The sequence below is a fragment of the Aquila chrysaetos genome, chromosome 10 (genome assembly GCF_900496995.4).
Source record: "Aquila chrysaetos chrysaetos chromosome 10, bAquChr1.4, whole genome shotgun sequence".
NCBI classification, from domain to species: domain Eukaryota; kingdom Metazoa; phylum Chordata; class Aves; order Accipitriformes; family Accipitridae; genus Aquila; species Aquila chrysaetos.
The window spans coordinates 32,713,409-32,733,376 of NC_044013.1; the positions used below are offsets into that span (position 1 = coordinate 32,713,409).

At 39.8% G+C, this 19,968-nt stretch overlaps 1 protein-coding gene across 6 annotated transcripts in view; it reads right to left on the minus strand.

Annotated features, from left to right (window-relative positions):
- AUTS2 (activator of transcription and developmental regulator AUTS2) overlaps positions 1 to 19,968 on the minus strand; it is an 806,450-nt gene that overhangs the window by 391,576 nt on the left and 394,906 nt on the right. The window lies entirely within an intron of this gene.

Below are 19,968 nucleotides of genomic sequence, written 5' to 3' on the forward strand. Positions count from 1 at the left end.
AGGGATACCACCCTTATAACAAAAATATAAATGGTTTGTTCTTAATACCCAATGCACATCCACAGAAACAAGCAGTGAATATGAACACAGGTTTATTCCAAATAAATTCCCTGTCCCCAAGGTGAAAGACCCTGGTTATTACGGTTTTACCTGCTGTGTGCATAAAGCCCACATAATCATGCCCATCTGGAAAAAATATTTGCTTAATGTGTCATAGAAATTAAGCATGTTAGCTCATCCTCCATACACCATATTTCTGAACACTGGCCATGACGATAGGAAACACTTTATTGAAAGCTGAATATCATAGTTACCTCAGCCTGGTAAAACCTGCAGAATTGTAACATTTCAAGGTGTGGTCACATAAATAAATGTCGGGATTTTCAAAAGCTACCAACAAACTTAATTTTTAGATGCCAAGCATTTGTTACAAACCAGAAACCCTCAGTCTCAGATTTGGTATTTTGGGCATTTTTCTTAAAACTGAGATGCTCTGTATTACTAATCCCACCCGAAAATCTCTGCAAGACACATGGGATACTCTGTGAATGTCCAAGGGTCCACACATAAACAACTGTGTGATCAACAAGGATTTTTGAGGAAGCAAATAATTGGCACTCTCAGTGGCACCAGAGAAGTGGTTAGTGCTTTTCTCCTGCAAGGCCCTGGTAACATCACTTTTTTCCTTTTGGCTTAAAGATTTTGCATTTTAACATGGAGCTAATGCTCAAGGACATCCATCACTGGGCTTCTCTGAATAACCCGTAAAATGTAGGTAAAACCCTTGGATGAAAGATGGATACTACTATAAGCTAATAGAGTGCTGTAGATGTGTTGACGACAGCATGCACTTTTTTTTCCTTTTTTTTCCTTTTTTTTGCAAGAAGCTTCTTCTATAGAGGACCTAACAAAACACTCCCTTCTGCCTGCATCCCATCGCCTCCAAATATGCCTGCATTTGCCAGGGGAGGAAGAGCTGTGCTGTCCAAGAGTGACAGCGCTACATACAGACTGAAAGACAATCAAAACAGAGACGTCTAAGAACTCACAGTCACTCCTAAGTTCCTGTACTTTGTTACTTAAAGCAAGACAAGATAGAAACATTTAATCACATTTGACATTTAGCTTGAGGTACAGTAAGTACACCTAAATCACCTTTTTGGCCAAAACTGGCTTTGATGTTCCCACTGGAGACAGTTATTGTTGTCTTCAAAGGTTAAAACCCTGACTAACTCTGCTAGGTAAAATGACAGGAGCTCAGGGATGAAGTGGGAAAGTCTCTAGAGTGATCACCCACATGAACCTAATTTCTTCCACCCAACTTATCATGACTGTAATATGTAACTTGCAAATATATCCTCTATTTGAAAAGATTTCCTGGAGAAGGAAGAACTTCCCTATTTTGCAGGCACTAGTGTTACAGTGTTTTTGCAGCATACATATTAAAATGCATTAAGACCTAACTAGGGTTGTCTTCATGTTATGCCACTATTCTTAAGCTGTTATGTTACTAAGCCACATTGGCGTTTTTCAACTTTCCTTTGATGTTCTCTCTATTATCTTTTTATAGCATAATCACACATTTTGGTATGTCGAAGATCAAAGGGAAGCTGGAGCTTCTAAGGCTAAGCCTGGATATGGGGCCTGTAACTAACTGAATTCATTATATTTAATAATATTCTCTAAGGAATGGCAGGGGAAAGTCATATGAAATAATAAACATGAAGGTAAATAGTGAAAGACTACTGAAGTAAGTTTAATGGCAGTTTTGTTTTATGCTTCTCTTAAGCTCCTGCACTAACTATGTCACCCTCCACTACATGACTGATCAGGACTCGCTGACATTTATGTCCTAGCTACCTGGCTGTGACAGGTCTTAATACGCCAACTTCTTCACTTTGGCTCCTCCTTAACATCTCTCTCAACTAAAATGATAAAATTTATTATAGACTGAGATACTCTTACATGGATTGTTTTGAGCAATGCTTAATTGGACAATGCTATGCATTTGATAAACAAGTTGAGGCACTTAAAAATATTCTCAAAGCAGACAGGTGCACATAAGAAGAAAATAGGTCTTTAAAAAGAACCTAATTCCTTTAGGCTCCTTGGAACTCCTATGTCAAAATACTCATCTTCTGGCAGGCTTGGTAAGATTAAAATTAGTTCTAGCTGGCATCACCAGAAAGCTATAACGCACAGCTGAATGACAGTCAAAAAGGTGTAAAATTCTCTTCTGGTTTAGAAAGCACAAAGAAACATATTCTAACTTGATCCTTGTAGCTGAATGCTTACTGATGAGTGAAAGTGCAACCATATCAATTACTTAAGAACTGGCTTTAAGAAAATAGCTGCTGAATTGCAGAGCCAAATGTCACTAAGGGCTTGCCTTTCACATTTAGAAATGTGGAAGCTAATCTGAATAAACTTGTAAGGTGTGCTAATTGAACAGGGCTACTAAACCTCTGTGCAGACACAATTACTAAGAACAGAAACCTTCCTTTGGTTAGGTATGTTCTTGGGGTGTAATTCAAACACTGTAAGAAGTTATTCACTCTTGCAGCTGAAGCGCAGTAACCAATTTGATGCAACTGCTTCAGCTGGCCTGTTGCAGTGGGAAATAAAACAGGTCAGCATTAATCACCTTCATCAGCAGTTTAAAGTAACTTGTTTCACTTCACACAGAAAGGGGCTAGAAGTCCTCGTGCTGTCAAATCTTGCAATTCAGCAACAGGGTAACAGGGCCAAGAGAGCAAGGAGTAGGCAAGACAGTTCTTCTGGGGCCTGTCAAAAAATAAAAGGTGTAGAGAAAGCAGGAAATCACTGTCCTCTGTTTCTGCAAGTTCCTGGACTGCAGCATCTACTGGAAGTATCTGCATGAAGAGAGACAAGACATGAAGATGGGGCAGAAATGGTTTGCTCTTGGACCTCCAACAACTTTGGCTTCGTAGATGGCAACTGCGACATGGGAATAGGTAATTTCTTAAATGATCCCAACTCCACTGCAAGAGAACATCTAACTAATTTCGAAGTGATTTAGGACGTAAACACAACTGAATTAACACTATTCTAAATTTGTGTAAGGGTCCACCAAAGAGTTTAATGTGCTTCTGCCAATCCACTTTAAATTCACACTTCTAAGTAATCTGAAGTAACTTCTTTAAGAGCCTTTTTACAACCGAGCCCTAACCTGAACCAAGCCCCTTGTCCGTTGGCATTTCACAGATCAGGAATCACCTTCACATTGCTCCGGAATCATCTACATCCGCAGCAAGAGGGCAAGCAGGACTCCCAAGTGCTTGACAGAGGGGCACCAACATTATGGGCAGCAGCTGAAGACTAGCATACTGAATTGGAAGTACTGGGAAATCAAAGTGAAATTCAACCAGGACCAAGTAGCTAACTACTGGTTACTAAGCCTTTAACAACCAAAAGCCATCAGACAATCCAGTTCAATCCATCATCTGAAAGATGTCACTTGCAGAAGATGATTTGTGCTGATCTCTACTTCTGTGTAACTGAAATTCTTGGTACTTATTGGAGGGAAGATTAAAAACTCCTGAAACTTTGGTACTATTCTGTTAGCCTGAGTTTTCTTTGGAAGCCCTGTAACCAATTACAAAGACTATACTGACTGAGCTTTTAGAAACTTCAGTTTAATAGGAGAGGCAAAAAAAAAGTCTTTTTTTTTTATTATATCAGTTACATGAGTTACATAGGTATCTCACATGCATATGACACATGCAACTTTTTTCTTGTGCCCCTTGAGTGCTTTCTAATACCCCAACATACTGCATACGCTTAGTCCTCTCCAAGCTTAATACTTCTAAGATCCAGCATTTAAACCCATGCAGAGTAAACAGCAAATTAACTTAATACCCTAAGAGTGAAACTCATCTCACCTAGTGCATGCTGCTCTGCCTTTTGACAAAATTATCAGATGATTATGTAGGAAATCACACACTCAGAGGGATGAAGCTGGCCACACTGAACTGTGTCCTAAGTGTTCTGATGCTTAGAAAACATGAGAAATTCATGTTGAGAATGAACTGAGGATTCAAACCTGCCTGATACTGATGCAGAACATCTCAATTCCTTCTCCCCGTTTCCCTGTTTACTGAAATCCAAACAATGGATCGAGGGAGTTTATTTTTAGAGTATTGTTCAATTAATCTTAGTTCTCTTGATAGACAACAGAGAGCTAGTATTGCAGCTCTGCATTAAGCATGCTCATTTTTTATCTCTATTTATTGTACAATAATTTAACTTTATTGAAGTGAGGGTTTAAGTCCCCAAGGCAGATTGAAGTGCTGAGCCTGGTTATTCCAGTGTAACAACAGTCCTTGTGCCTGTATTAGTACGAAACTTCCCTGAAACACTAACTTGCAACCTAGAAACTCTTTTGAAAGCTGTACATTTTTGGTATTTAAAACTGTACTTTTTGAAACATACAAAACATCCAAAATTTTCCAGAGAATACCTGTCTCTCCTAAAAAGATTCACCATTGTTTGAATGATTTCTCAGCACTTTTATTTATATTGTAAAAAAATTCCCAAACAACCCTCTCTATATGGTAAAATCTACTTGATAAGACTGTCAGATGGTACAAAGTTTATTATCTCTAGGGAATATTCCAAACTGCCATTACACTTCACCTATGATCTAATCAAGAGAGAGAATTTAATTACTTATTTTTATCCAGAAAGAAATATATAAAAACCTAAACATTTGCAAAGCCCAAATGCAAATGACAGTGTATGAAGATCATAAGCCCAATACTAAAATTACTATTTCTCCAAAAAGCAGTAATGCAAAACCTGACCTTCTATAAAGATTTTCAGCTCTACACACTGGATGTAGAACAAGGTGGGAAATTTTATTCTAAAGCTTTGAAAGGAAGTAGACTTACATCCTTGCTCAAAGGGAACTATGATTTTAATAGGTTTTAAAAAGTATTACAGAATACTAAAAGTTGCAGCAAGGCCTGTGTAAGAACATGGAGTAGAAAACAATAATAAGAGGTTATACAACGTTCTTGTTGTACATACGGCTTTAAGGATGTGATAAAAAAAGACACTGTATTTTGTGTGACATGTTCAGAATGACATAGTCCTACAGTGAGATATGGGAAGTGCTAATATAAGTAAAATTTGTGTATTTTATTATGAGTTCTTTATCATTAGTGAAGCAGTGGGTCACACTATTGTACACAGGTATTACATAAAATGTGATATGGCATTTCTGTGTTATTATGCCTAAGTGGGAAAAAAAGGTACAGTAAGGCAAAAAACATATTGTCCTCAAAAGCAATAGAAAATGCTAACAGAAGAATATTGCTTTGTTTGTTCTTGTGGTATGAACACTGCCCAGGCACCTCCTAAATATGCTGGAAATCAACCAAAGAAGAAAACTGGTTTTGGTTGGGGGTTTTTTGGTGAGGATTTTGAAGTCACTTCTCCTGTCATATCAGTCAAAGAACTACAATCCAATCCCAGCAGATTATTATAAATCCAGAGGGTGATATTTTCAAAGCTGCCAATGGGATTTAGATGCACAAGCCTAACTTATTTCAAAGGAGCTGTAATTCCAAGTCCAGACTTTGAAAACAGAGTAATGTACACCTACGTGTCTAAAGACACAACCAAAGGTGAGGGAGGGCTGTTTTGACAAATAAATGGTGAAGACAAGAACAACAAACCTGTAGGGAACAATAAATGTAATGGATTACTGATAATGTCAGAAAGTAGATGTCTCCAGCTAGAGACCTACTACAGATTCGTTTACAAAAAAACAAAGCAATATATAATATATATCGGACATTTGGGTTTTGCTGTCTGTGAAAGAAACTCAAGCCATTCTGTATTTTACTTGCATTTCATAGTATCACTGGAGGTAACTATTATGCTCATTTTACTTGTGAGTAGGTTGAGACATAAATCCAAGGTTACAGACAAAATCTCTGATTCAGCAAAGCACTTAAGCACATGCTCAGCTGTAAACACATGTACCATCCCATAAAAGTAAAGATAATCATGTGCTTAAGTGCTTTGCTGAATCAGGGCCAAAGACAATAGCAGAGCCAGGAAGAGAAGCCAGGCATCACTAAAACAAGTAGACAACTTTCCCTGCAACATAAATGTTATAAAAAGGAATAGATCATAAAGAGGATGGTTATGACTTTTTAGAAGAGTTAAGAACAGCTGTCACAGGGTGGGGGGTAAGGACTGAGAATAAACAGGCATTTTAATATTGGTTTTCACAGCATCCTTAAGAAAGCAGAAGGTAATTTGCTTCCTATTTCATCGCATGCCAGTCTTTCAAACCTATTTCCTCACTCAATGAAAATTAAAGTGCATTACCTACCCGTTCTGCTAATTTGGTTTAAGACCGATCACCATTTATTACTATATCTTTGCCTATTAAAAAAAGATGATACAAGAAAGAGCAGAGAGATGAGTGAGAGCAGGAACTAGGTGCCAAGTAGGAAACAGCAGCGTTTTTCTCCTTGTGATTTTTATTAGGTAGAAAATCAACATTTCACTAGGCATTCATTTATGTTCAGAAGTAATCAACACAACACTAAGGATACAGTCAGTATTTTCAGCACATTAAACAGCTGTCACAGAGAATTCAACCATCAGTCATGTTGGGGATGCTCCAATTCACACTCCAGCCCATGTCAGACTGCCCAATCCTTTCTTGAGAATATGCATCTGTCTGATGTAGTCTTACACTGTACACCCAGATGGGCTCTGAGCAAGCGCTGAAGTCTGAGGGATGAAACTTGAGGTGGAGAAAGCTCTTGGGGAAAGGCCTGATTTGTTCAAACAGCCTGCTGTATGGTTTTAATAATTTTTATGAATACATTTCAGAAACCTTACAGGATTTTGGGGGGGGGGTCATGTATCTGCTCTGCATTTCTTCTGGATTGGAAACTGTCTTTACTATCCAATTCAATGTTTCTCCTATATAGCCTTGAGTTGAAATTACTCTCTTCTTTCTATGGAGCCAAAAGCATTGTTATCTAGATTCCCTGAGTGAAGCAGCAGGTATCATGGTGCTAACCGCACATTTGGTTCAGATTAACTTATCTCCCCCTTGTGCAGGATCATAAAAAGTTAATTGGAATATGCAGCTCCAACACACACCACAACGTGAGCTGGGCCAGCAAACACTAAAATCTAACCGTGTGGCAGCTCTCTGTTTGGAAACAAGCTAAAACCTGTCAGGTTTCATTTTGAGAAACAAAAAAAGGCAAAGTAATTTAACCAAGATCTGGTTTCTTCTGGCATAACCTTGCAACTTCCTATGGGACACACCGCAACATCGCACAAACCAAACCCTCCTTTGTAGACAGAGATGGCTGCTGCTGTTTTTCTAGCTCTGACACTGTGATAACATGGCAAAAAGGAGATGAAAAAGGTAAATTAAGGCTGCCAAAGCTGGTCAGGAACATCCAGGCAGACTAGAACTGACCAAGGGGAGCCTGCCCTTCACCAGGTGTTTTCCCCAGCAGTATTCTCTGGTCAGGAGTCCAGAGCCAGGAGTGCTGTAAAGCAAATGCAAGTTTGGAACTAGTTTCTTGTCCTAGTTTCAGCTGGAATAGAGTTAACTGTCTTCCTAGTAGCTGGTACGGTGCTATGTTTTGAGTTCAGTATGAGAAGAATGTTGATAACACTGATGTTTTCAGTTGCTGCTAGTAGTGTTTAGACTAATGTCAAGGATTTTTCAGCTTCTCATGCCCAGCCAGCGAGAAAGCTGGAGGGGCACAAGAAGTTGGCACAGGACACAGCCAGGGCAGCTGACCCAAACTGGCCAACAGGGTATTCCATACCATGGGACGTCCCATCTAGTATAGGAACTGGGAAGTGGGGGCGGGGAATCGCCGCTCGGGGACTAGCTGGGTGCCGGTCGGCGGGTGGTGAGCAATTGCACTGCGCATCATTTGTACATTCCAATCCTTTCATTATTGCTGTTGTCATTTTATTAGTGTCATAATTATCATTATTCGTTTCTTCTTTTCTGTTCTATTAAACTGTTCTTATCTCAACCCGTGGGTTTTGCTTCTTTTTCTCGATTTTCTCCCCCATCCCACTGGGTGGGGGGGAGTGAGTGAGCGGCTGCGTGGTGCTTAGCTGCTTGGCTGGGGTTAAACCACGACATTTCTTCAGTCAACAGTATCAATAAAGCAATAATCTGGGTTTAGATGATGTCTCATGGCCCAGTTTATATAGTCATTTTCTTCTCAATGTCCTAATGAATGGCTTCCTACTCTTTAAAATTATTTTTAATCAGTTTTTATTAAAGAATAAATTAATAATTAATCCCCCATCAGTGATAATACAATTTATAGTGCTCCTGAATCCCACAGTTTGGTACTCAGCTTCAGCATACCTCAATAAATCCATGTATGCATCCTCCTGCAGCTACACCTTTTCTTACTAATCCTACCACTAACCATGAGTCTTTCATGAGTCAGACCAAAAACGTCAGGAAGCACCATGCCCTTCTACACACGTACCCCCACTGGTGAGTGACCACCACCCCAGACAGCCCTTCGGGAGTAAACAACCATTCAAGCAGTGGCACAGCATCACAAATCAAGAAAAAACACGCTTCCAGAAGACCCCTTCCACAGCTTTTTGCACAGGTAGAGATATAGTAAGTTTTGTACTCAGGCCTTCTTGAATGGAAGTGTAGGGTTTGTGTTTGTGGTTTCTTGTTTGCTTCTTTTTTATGGGACTCAAAATCTGTTTTCCATGCCTTGGTGTGCCATAGCTCCTTATGCACACTGAATTAAGTCATGTCATGTATCTCTACCCCCATGGTGCCTCTGTGCAGGTACAAAAGCAATGTGCCCTTTCCCTGGCTATGTCTGTGAGATTGCGAAGTTCTTCAGAGGAACATCTCGCTCTAGCTGAGGAGATATACAGCACCTTACACAATAAAGCAGTCAGTGTTTGTAGTGCTACTGAAATATAAATAGGCTGTACTAAACATAATTCAGCAAAAGGCATTTCAGTGATCTTGCAAGCAGGAAGAAGAAACAGTAAATAGGAAATGTCCTGACAGAAAAAGAACTGACGAAACAAAATAGATGGCTATTCAACATTGCTTTATAGTCTGGATATTGAGTATTTGGGAACAAGCAGATAAAGAAAGCTTGCTCCTTCCTTCAGACATGTGTTAGCAGAGGTAATGAATAAAGCGAGCATCACTGAGAGGTTTAGCTATGTGCACAAAGAGATGCTGATTTGCCCGGAAGGAAAGATGTGTTTTATAAAATTAGCCCATGTGTTTTTATAATAACTTCTAAAGGCATTTCCTCAAACTCCACTGTTATCTCTGAACACACAAGTGTAAATAACAATATCCATTATATCAATGCTTCATTCAACACACAAAGAAAACTTTTTCTCCCTTCCCAAGAGGAGGCATCGTGGTAGAAATTGAAAAGGCCATTAATAGCCATGACTACAGCAACACTGTGAATAATATAATAACATCAGCTAAGCAGTCCAGAAAGATAGATCATTGGACAGCCCTACCCTGATACACATTTTAAGTCACAGTACCATCCACATGGAGGATGGTACACACTCATTTCGCTTTTAATGAGTCAAAAATAAGACAGTAAGTGGATTGAGGCTTTCAGGGGAGAGGGGAGGGAAAAAGAATCTTCTTAGACTCGCTAATGCCAATCTTCATGACCTGTCTGATCTCTCAGTAAATGCCACATGTAGGTTAATCCTCACACATCCTCAGTACGACCTTGTCAAATCAAACTGTTCATCAGTTTGTTCGGAGGCTACTAGGTAAGAATAAACAAATCAACTCATGCTGCATGTCTTCCAGCTGTCATTTAGGAGTGCTTATAGACAAGGTCTCTTTTACAACCTGAAGGGGGGCTGTAGTGAGGTGGGTGCTGGTCTCTTCTGTCAGGTGGCTGGAGATAGGACGAGAGGAAATGGCCTCAAGTTGAGGCAAGGGAGATTTAGGTTAGATATTGGGAAAAATTTCTTTACTGAGAGGGTTGTCACACATTGGAATAGGCTGCCCAGGGAAGTGGTTGAGTCACCATCCCTGGAGGTATTCAAAAAGCGCATAGACGGAGTACTCCATAACATGGTTTAGTGGGCATGGATGATGGTTGGACTCTATGATCTTGAAGGTCTTTTCCAACCTAAATGATTCCATGATTCTATGATTTAGTGGGCACCCTGCTGCAAAAAAACTCTGATTGGAAAATGTGAGGAATGAACAGGTCTACCTGCTTAACTAACATACCTGTAAGCATGTGAAAGACATATGTGCACTTATAAGTTTTACTCTGTGTGCCCTAAGCATTCTGTTTTCTCCTCAATTTTCCTAATTTTAAATAGTATTTATTTTTGAAAACATACGCACATCCATATTAAAGAGTATCATAACATAATGCTGGGGAAGTGTGTTACAAGGACGTGCCTCACACACCAAATTGCTCTTTTTATGTACAAAACAAGTAAAATGCAGCATCATCACAACTGCCTCCCACGCACTCACTACTCAGCCCCCGAGCCTTCTTTTGGGGCACAGCAGGTTATTTACCCTCTTTAACCTCAAGGCCATCAGAAGAGGTCCTAATGTGTGATACCACCTTTGCCGCTGCCTGTGTTTGGACTGATGCCATTCATTTATTCCATGTTGGCCTGCAACCACCCAACAGATGGCAATGACTTTTAGATGAAGCAGGGTAATTTTGAACTAGTGACCCAAAAGGTGAAAGGTTTTGTAGCCCACTGCTTGCCCTCTGGCCCTAACATCTGTGAACTTGCCCTTTTCAAATACACTCAGAATAGTGCTTCAGGCACTGAAAAATACACATAGAGCATTACCACTTGGTTTAGTTTTCTCCCACTTCTCATAACCTTCAAAATACAGTACTATTATGGCCCACTCCAACTGCTCACCTAACTATATCTTGCCATTATGTCAACACCCAAAGAGTGCAATTTTGAACGTCTGCTTGTCATCTTGTCTCTCAAGCACCTTTGCAATTTCTGCCATGCTACCCCTTCATGAATTGAGGAAAGTCTAGTCAAAATCTATTATCTTTCCCTCATGTCTCCGGAGACAGTTTACTGCAATATATAAACCACTGCAGTCTACAGTTTGGGTTTGGTCTTTCTCTTCTATAACCTTGCTTCATCTATGTATGATTTACCCAACAATGTTATTGTTTCTACAATTCCATCTTTATTCAAATAGTGACTACAATTTAATTTGAATTTTGAAGGTCAAAATTTGTGGATACAAGTACAGTGCAAAGTAATTGAAGAACGCAAAAGCCTCTGTGCGCACTTTTTTTCCCCCTACGTATGACACCCCACTTCATCCCTGAAAAAGGACATGTCCTCCTCCTGTATGGCCTACCTTCTATGTTACTCTCTGTGGTTTGGGTTTGGTTTTTTCCCCTTTTTTCTTCTATTTGCAGGATATGTCAGATTTCAAAGGTCTTTTCTTTCATGTCTCAAGACCATGTATCACAGCAGTTGGTCCTGAGGCCAAAAAGCAAAAGAAGTTGTGCTCTTTTCTGAGCCATGGAAATCTCTCCCAGGAGTCAGATGAAGATCCACTCTTTCAGAAGCAGAACAAAGAAAAACAACCCTTCTGGTCCTAAGAAACTGTCAACTGAATTTCTAAATTACATAACGTTTTTATGACCCTGCTCAAAAAGCAGTTCACCAGAAAGATACAGCATGAATCGAACTAATAGAGTAACAGGACTGGAGTGTTTCCGTTGCAATGAAGGGCAAAACCCTGAATGTGCAAAGCAAATGATAGCAAAGGAAAGGAGTCATAGTAAGAGAAGAAAAAACAAACAAACAAACAAAAAAAACCCCCAACAAACCACCAAACCAACTCCAAGAAATTTAACATATTTGTCATCATGTTTTGTGAAGCAGTAAAACAGATACGTGGAAAAGGCTGCAGTTTCTGCATAACTATCCCATCTATAGACATCTTCAACTCCATCATTAATCAATGCTTCTCTCCTCCACAGTACTCATAACAAACCCCAACCACTAAATCCCAGTGTAAATCCTGCTATTGGTCTCAGAGTGTGAAACAGACAGTTGACTTTAGGATTATTCTTTATGTTCAGAAACATGAATAAATCACACACCATCAAGTTTATCATTTTTTCTCCTCAGAGAAATATGAAATATTATAGATCATCTTCAGTACATCAGTTTCTTCACACTCCATTAGCAAGCAAGGTCTATTTTTCATATAATTTACCAAACCACTGGCCTAATTTCTCTTATTTCTTTTGGAGCAGGAAACATATACAGAGCATGTTCTCCTATTATACGTCACCCACAACCAACCTTCCCTGTCTTTCATTCCAGGATTACAAAAAGTTGTTGGAGTTGGCTAGCAGCTCTAGGTGGCCCAGATCTTAGCTTTCTTTTCAGAGATGCTATGAAAAAAGCTGACTATCAGAAATAAAACCTATCATCAGATAAATAAATAACTTAAGATATTTTAGGCCAGATGCTCAGAAAAAGACATAGCCCAAAACACTAATCAGCTCTGTAGAGTAAGCAGGTTTTGTGATGTGTATGTATGTATAAGAGAGGAAAGGTTAACCAGTGGGTTTCTGAACTGAGTGCTGTGCCCTCACAATCTTACTTCACAGAGAGACAGATTCCTCAAAGCGCTTTCCACTGCCATGCTGAAACTGCTCTGAGGACAAAAAAGGACTTCAGACACCAAGGCTGCCAGTTTGGTATTTTCACCAAGACCGTAAGAAAAACTATTATAAAAAAAGTAGTAGTGGAAACTAAGGTGAAGATGGTGCAGTCTTTCCTTACAACAAAATCCTCCTCTTAAACGCTTTCTGCCAGAGGTGGATACTATATCCCTTGCTCAGAACAGGACAGAAAGAAATAGGTGGAACTACAGCCAAAATAATAGGAGTCAAGAGACACAGGCCTCATCTTTTCCCCTTGCAACTCTGTAAGGGGAATAAATTACAAAAATCTGCAGTAAGTTAACCTCCCCGTTTTTTTTTCCACCCCCCAAAAATTTCAATTTCCCTGGAGAAACAAGTAGGTGAGAGGCTGACAGGATTTCACATTGAACCACTGCAATAATTGCCACAATTCCTTCCCTGCCGACTGAAGGTTCAAAGATGCAAGCCCATACCTGGGCAAGGGGAAGCAGGTGACATTCACTCTTCCAGTATCTGCATGTTGCCTGCAAGAAAGGCAGGGGAGGAGAAATGCATTGGAAGATCTGCAGATGGAGCAAATCCTCTAAAGTCACGACTGCAGTAAGAAATGCTACTAGAGAGAAACAAAATCTTAAGGCGGTTGCTGGGTTTGGATGCTGAAAAAACAAATACACCTGCAAAACACAAAGCCCCAAAACTTCAGAATTATCTTCTTCATAAAGCCAAACTGAGGCCCAGTTCTAACTGCAGACAAAGTAGATTATAAAGTAAATTATAATGGTAAATTGGGAATGGTTTTGCTGCCTCTCTTGCATAGGCCAGAAAAATCAAGTTGGCAGCTGCCAGCTCCTGGAGGGACTGGTGTGCTCTTGTTGGTGAAGACTTGCATGAGCTACAAAAGAAAAGAACTATTGTTTTTCTTCTCAGGGCTTCTACTACTAATAAACTGGAAATCTCCCATTTCTTTCCTCCTCCATTCTGACTGATCTCCAAGAGCAGTTTCACAGGTGGATCCTGGTGGCTTTAAAACTGCCACCCAGTGATGCATGCTCAAAACAGCAGAAAAAGCATTGGCTGCTTCTAACCTCTAAATGCGACCAGTCACGCTGGATCTGGAAACAAGGGGCCCTCCAGTTTCTCTGCAGGTTTAATCCACTTCAATGGGATGTGCCAAAGTAGCAGAGCACCACAGTAAAATAAAATGCATGAGGGCAGTGCTCTGCATTAAAATATCACTGGTCCAACGACTCCTTAGGGTCAGGTGGTGTCGTAGCAACCTGAGTTATTTCTCAGGATTTTTTCACTCATAATTTCCAATTCCCCTGAAATGATGACTCTCAAAATTGCTTAGTCACACAAGTCCTTTGCTCATTCTCTGCACAGGAACAGCCAGACTATAACATAAAACATTTATTCCGGAGCCAAACATGTATTCAAAACATTAGCTCCAGCAAAAGAAACAATCAGACACAAGAGCTTTCTGTTCCATTCCCAACAGTACACTTAGGAAGAAGAGAATAACTTTATCAACAAGCAGTAAAAACCTTAGTTTCCCATGTCTGAAAGGTATCATTAAATGCTTCCCTTCACTAGGTGCAGATCATTATATTTCTCATAGACTGTAAGCAATGTGAGTCTATGTCTGCACAACAAGGCCTGTGTCATGATTGACAGCTCTAGGAATTACAATAAATACTGCAGGAAGACAAGCAATGCTTTCATAGGAGTCCAGTGGCAAATTGAGTGCTTTCTTACAGAAAAAAAAAAACAAAAAAAACAAAACAAAAACCCAAACCTGGCAAAGCTGTTTCTCAGAAAACAGTTTTAAGAAACAATACTCATCTAGCAAAGACACTTCCCATTTACCTATCACTGCAGTATTCAGTCTCTGCCACAGCATCTAGCCTGATCTGAGGGCACGCTCCCCGCCGTCAGCCACAGGTATATCTGCACACAGCCTCTGAAGGCTTGTCACCTTTGGCAACTCATCCTTAGGCCAGCAAGGATGCAAAAACGGGAGGTCCCTGTCCAACTGGGCCAACCCTGAGACCTGTGCTTCCCCTGCCTGCCAGCCCAACCCAATCCTCTCACAACAAATGCATGTATTTCAAATACCTGCCAAAGCCCTCCTCACACTGGTGATGGGAAGCTGCCTGAAATTTCTCAAAGGGTTCGGCTGTGTTATTCATGCACTGACGGACTCCTTGGCAGTGATAAAGGCCACAGTGATGGTGAAAAAAGCTAATTCACAGCCTAAGAAGGATTAATCTTGCTACTGTAAAATGTCTTGGCTACAGTGAGAGTTAGCCACTCATGGGACAGACGTAAGCCAGAATTAAACCAAGTACATGCAGAAGTTACGCTTTTTTTGCAAAGACAGAAGAGGACAAATAACTTCAAGGCAGTCTGTTGAACTACATTCTTTGCTACATTTTTTACTTAGAGATCAGCGATACCCCGAAAGGTGTGAGGGTCGTACTTTACTCTTCCTGCTCCATCTCCTTCCACACTCAAAACTGCTCAGAGCAATAACCACAGTCCTGATTCAGGCAATGAAATTGCACCGTTCAGGGTAAGCAAGAAAAACCTACCTCCAACCCCAGTACTAATGAAAATTGTCTTAAAACATAAGATTCAATCTTTTCCAACCCATTTGTACTTCTCATCTGCAGATTAATTAGTCAGTCACTAATAGATGAGAACACTTTCTGCTCCACCTACAACATGGCTATCTCATGATAGCTCCCTCCTGGACTCAAAAGCTACAGTCATGCCCAGTGGATAGGGGAATATAATGCAGAATTGGAGTACAACTCAAACGCAACGTACCACTATTTTCACCAGGAGACTACATTATAGCTTCATTCATGTAGCACACAGGGGAGCCTATATGCTTAACCACTTGCACTCAGTTTCCAAAAAAGGTATGTAAAACAGTAAAAAGCAACTTGCAAACTTCTGTTCAATTCCTAATTTCTTCACAGTCCTGGCCCTTTGTAAGCAGTGTGTCCTTTAGAAAGGAATGTGGATATTACAGGTATGAGCAGCACTGGCAGGGAAAGGACCAGCAGGACACCTGCATGAGGAGGCTGAAGTCTATCAGTAGAGTTTTTTAGGCTCCCAGAATCAGATCAACAGAAGGAAATGCAGATGCACTAGTACAGCTGTAATACTTTAGCTTAATTTTTTTGATTCCTTAAGGCATGTTTAAATACTTTCTCTGAATAAACACTAGTAAAAGTTGTATGTCTGCATGAAGGAAAAGCTATACCCCTTTCTTTGATGCCAGCCAGCACCATTACAACACCCTACAGACACCCACATTTTAAAAGAAAGGAAAGCAAATGGAAAATAGTTCCATACTGAAATACTGTGAGTGATCCATTCAGAGGCTCTTAATGCTACTGATCTGATTGCCCTTATATGCTAGTAGAGACAAAGGAATGCAATTTGATTGTGCATTTGTAAAACAAAGTTATATTCCCCTCTTTCTATCTTTCTTAAGCATTTGCAATTTTTCAGAAAATGCCATCAACAGTACAAATCTCCTGGGCCTAATACAACGGACAAAGTCAGAGTAATCAATTCTTATTTATTAATCAGCCTCTATCATGATGTTCCATAATCATTATACTACAGTTTACACACAATAATAATGAAGCTAACAGAACTAATGCAATTTGCGGTGAGTAAGATGTTGGCAGGCAATGGCAATAACATTTCTTGATAATAATGCAGTAAGGCAAATAGGTCTTGGTCATAAGAAAAGATATTAAAGTGGACAAAAACACACTAGGGAAAGGAGGTTTTTAGATGTACATATTTTCAAGTTATTAATTTAAAAAAAAAGAACATAATAATGTTAGAGAACCAATGTGCATCATCAGAAATGAAGGGTTAAGGGTTATATAAAATCACTTTTACTCTCAAGAAGGCACTGTAACAGCATTTGAACATCCTCACAGAATCTAAACGCACAGTGAGGTTAGAAGAGTCAGGTGAAGGAAAAAATGAACATTTCTCTTGGAAGAAAATTCTTTAATTACAAAGTAGTCTGCCTGGGATTGTGTCATGGAAAGCCTGCAAATCCTGGCTATTTGTATACAATAAAACCAAGTGCCACCCCCTAAAACTCTTCACTACTTGGTTCTCCTTGCCTGTGAGAATAGAAGAGCTTAAAAATGGGTAAGGGAGAAAAGCACAAAGCAAGGAATGGTACTTAGATCCTTGGGAGCAAAGTCTACTGCAAATGACACATTGCTGGGGGTGCTTTTAGTTCTCAAAAACATCCTTGTTCCAATGATCAGAGGAATTTCTGGGTAAGAGGGATCACTGCACCACAGAAGACACAGTTCAAAGGGACAGCAAGCCACACAGAATAATTCTGTGGCAATATGACCCCTTGAAATGCTCAGAAAAGCATAGACCTGCACCTTAAAAATATCAACTACTAAAAAAGACAGGGTGGAAAAAAAAGGAAAAGAAAGGAAAAAAAACTTGTTTATAATAAAGACTACATTCTGTAGCAATTTCCTAGATTCCTGGGGTTAGAAATCTAGATTGCCAATGGATAAGTGAGCCTTAAAATCACATCCCTGCTGACAAAAATTCATTTCTTATAACTGTCTCCATTTACCGGAATGTTGAATCTTTCCCATGGGGAAGGAACAAATGAAAATGTTATTTCTCTGCTCATGAACTCATACCTTTCTGTCTGCTTTTCACTGTTGGCAATTTCATTCTCTTCCAAATTTGACTAAAGCCCGTGACCTGGGGGAAATAATGTCTATATAATAATCTTCTGAAACTCTAATTCTGAGTCATGTTTTTTTGGATGTTGCCTCGCACTTTATGAAAATTGCACTGAGCTATGAAATGTAAGTGATGTGATGTCTCTGCCTTAACATAATCATTTTGTCTGGTGAACATGTTGCAAATAATAATAATAATAATAAAAAGGGAGTCTCCTTTGAAAGCAACAAAAATAAAATAAAATTAGAAAAAAAAATCCATGCCTAATGGCAAAAAAGATGTTGTGGCACCCTGTTCCATAGGTTTATTTTCACTGCCCCATGGAAACAACTATTCACAACTGGTAGCAAATTAATGGTGTGAGAGAGGCAAGCAGAAACATCATGGCACTGTGGCTGAGCAGCTTAATAGCCCTAAAGCTCCCTTGATTGTGTGCTTCAGGGGACCTTACTTAATCCTGGCATGAAGTGTCACATCAGCACTTTGCTCCCAGTGCCCTGGCCTGGCTGAAACCCCACATTTGCATATGGGGAGAAATCAGAAACAAGTTCATAAAACACCAAATGCCTGGAAAGCATAATTATTGGCTGGGGTCTCTCGAGCAGCTTGCTGAGCAAACTCAGCAGTGGGGATGTTTGCAGTTGATCAACTCTTCACCCAAAAGCAGAAATAACCACACTATCTGTTTATTGGATCCACAGCCACACACCGCCTGCATCCTTTCCCAGCTCTATAAATCTACACAAACAAAGCTGTACATTACCAGATGTTTATTTTATTTTTTTATCCACACTGACCCATAAAATCTACAATACAGTAGATCAAATGGTGGAAATCATTAAAAACTTGCTCTAAACAAAATTGGTACTGCCATATGTTTTGGGCCTTCCTCCATGTGAAGCTACACTTAGCTCCACAGGTATAAATCTAGAATAAGCCCATTTAGATCAACAGTTATTTCACATCTGCAGAGATGCAGCATACGGGTGTTGGAATTTGGTCTCTGATGTTTCCGGGATGAATAAAAAATATGTACCTTTTTTATACATCCAACTGAGAAATGCAAAACAAGTGAGGAATGTTTTATTGGTTGCAAAAGAAAAGCCTGGCAAAGACAACCTGAGAAATTTTCAACTGATATACTTGAACATTAGATTTGCAGTGAATTGAAGCACACAGCGATGCATGTTTGCTGCCAGGCAAATATCCCGTAAGTAAGATTTTTACAGTGCATCCTAAATCCGCAAATTGGTAGCTATAAAGCGCATCTTGAATTGTGAAAAACAGGAGGAACTGACAGCCCAGACCTCAGACGGCAAACAACATATTCCAGTGTCATGTGAAAATTTGTTTTGTCACTCTGACACCACCTGAAAAAAATAATCGCTCAGAAGTACGTCCTACATGAACTCGGAGAGACTATGATCTGAGATGAGGCAGAAATCTGGGTCCCCACTATCTTTCAGGTTTTACAGTTGCCCCATTTTTCTGTGGCTATCTTGTAATGAATTAAAGCGCTTAATGTACCTGCACTTCTATTAGTAGCCTAGGACTATCAGCATGGAAAGCGTATGTACATGTATGAGTGTGTGCATGTGTGTGTCCATATGTGAATGAGGGAAAGAAAAAGCATGACAGAGTGGGTGTCTCTTGGGACATAAAAAGCAATGGAAGATGATGATGTAATAGTTATTGAAAGAGGACCCTCATCCCTGGTCTACTGCATGATAGCACTGAGTTCAAACGTAGGTCCTGAACTGAACGACCAGGTCACCAAACTCCTGCAGAGCTCCATGGGGAAATCAGTCTGATTCCTGCAAAACAAACCTTGGCAGCAGTGAATCTCCTTCGAATACAGGACACAGCAAGTCCTTCACATCTCTCAAAGCACTCAGGCAGAGGGTGACCACTGCTCTGGGTCTCTCCAGGCAGATGAGTCCACTTCACAACCTAATCCCACAGCCACTGAAGAAACACAAACAACTGCACCAACCTAGGCAGACCTGGGGATAGCATATCTGAGCCAAAGCTAGTTACACTAATGAATGTTTTACTATTGACTTCTGCAGTTTTCAATCAGGTCTAGCATGAATAACAGTTTTTCGGTTTTATACTAATCATCTCCTCCATTTGCCTTCCACACTCAAGAAGTTTGTGATTTTTTTCCTAAAGCACCTTTAGATCCTCGGATAAAATCCATTTGAGAAGTGCACACTCCTAATTTGTTGTTGCTGTTGTTAATAGTGCTGCTGTAATGTATTTTTTCAAAAAAACCTTACAACTTTCTTACACGACAATGGTAAAAGGTACATTTTAAATAATCAAGAAAGAAATAATTTGCATTAGATAAAGCAGTCAATAGGATCAGAAACGTGGCTGCAATTACTTGTTGCACTTTACAATGAAATCTTTGTAGTATAATAACCACAAGATGATGAAACACATTTTGTCTCCATTTCACATGACTGACCCCAATTTTGCCAAGGACATCTGAACA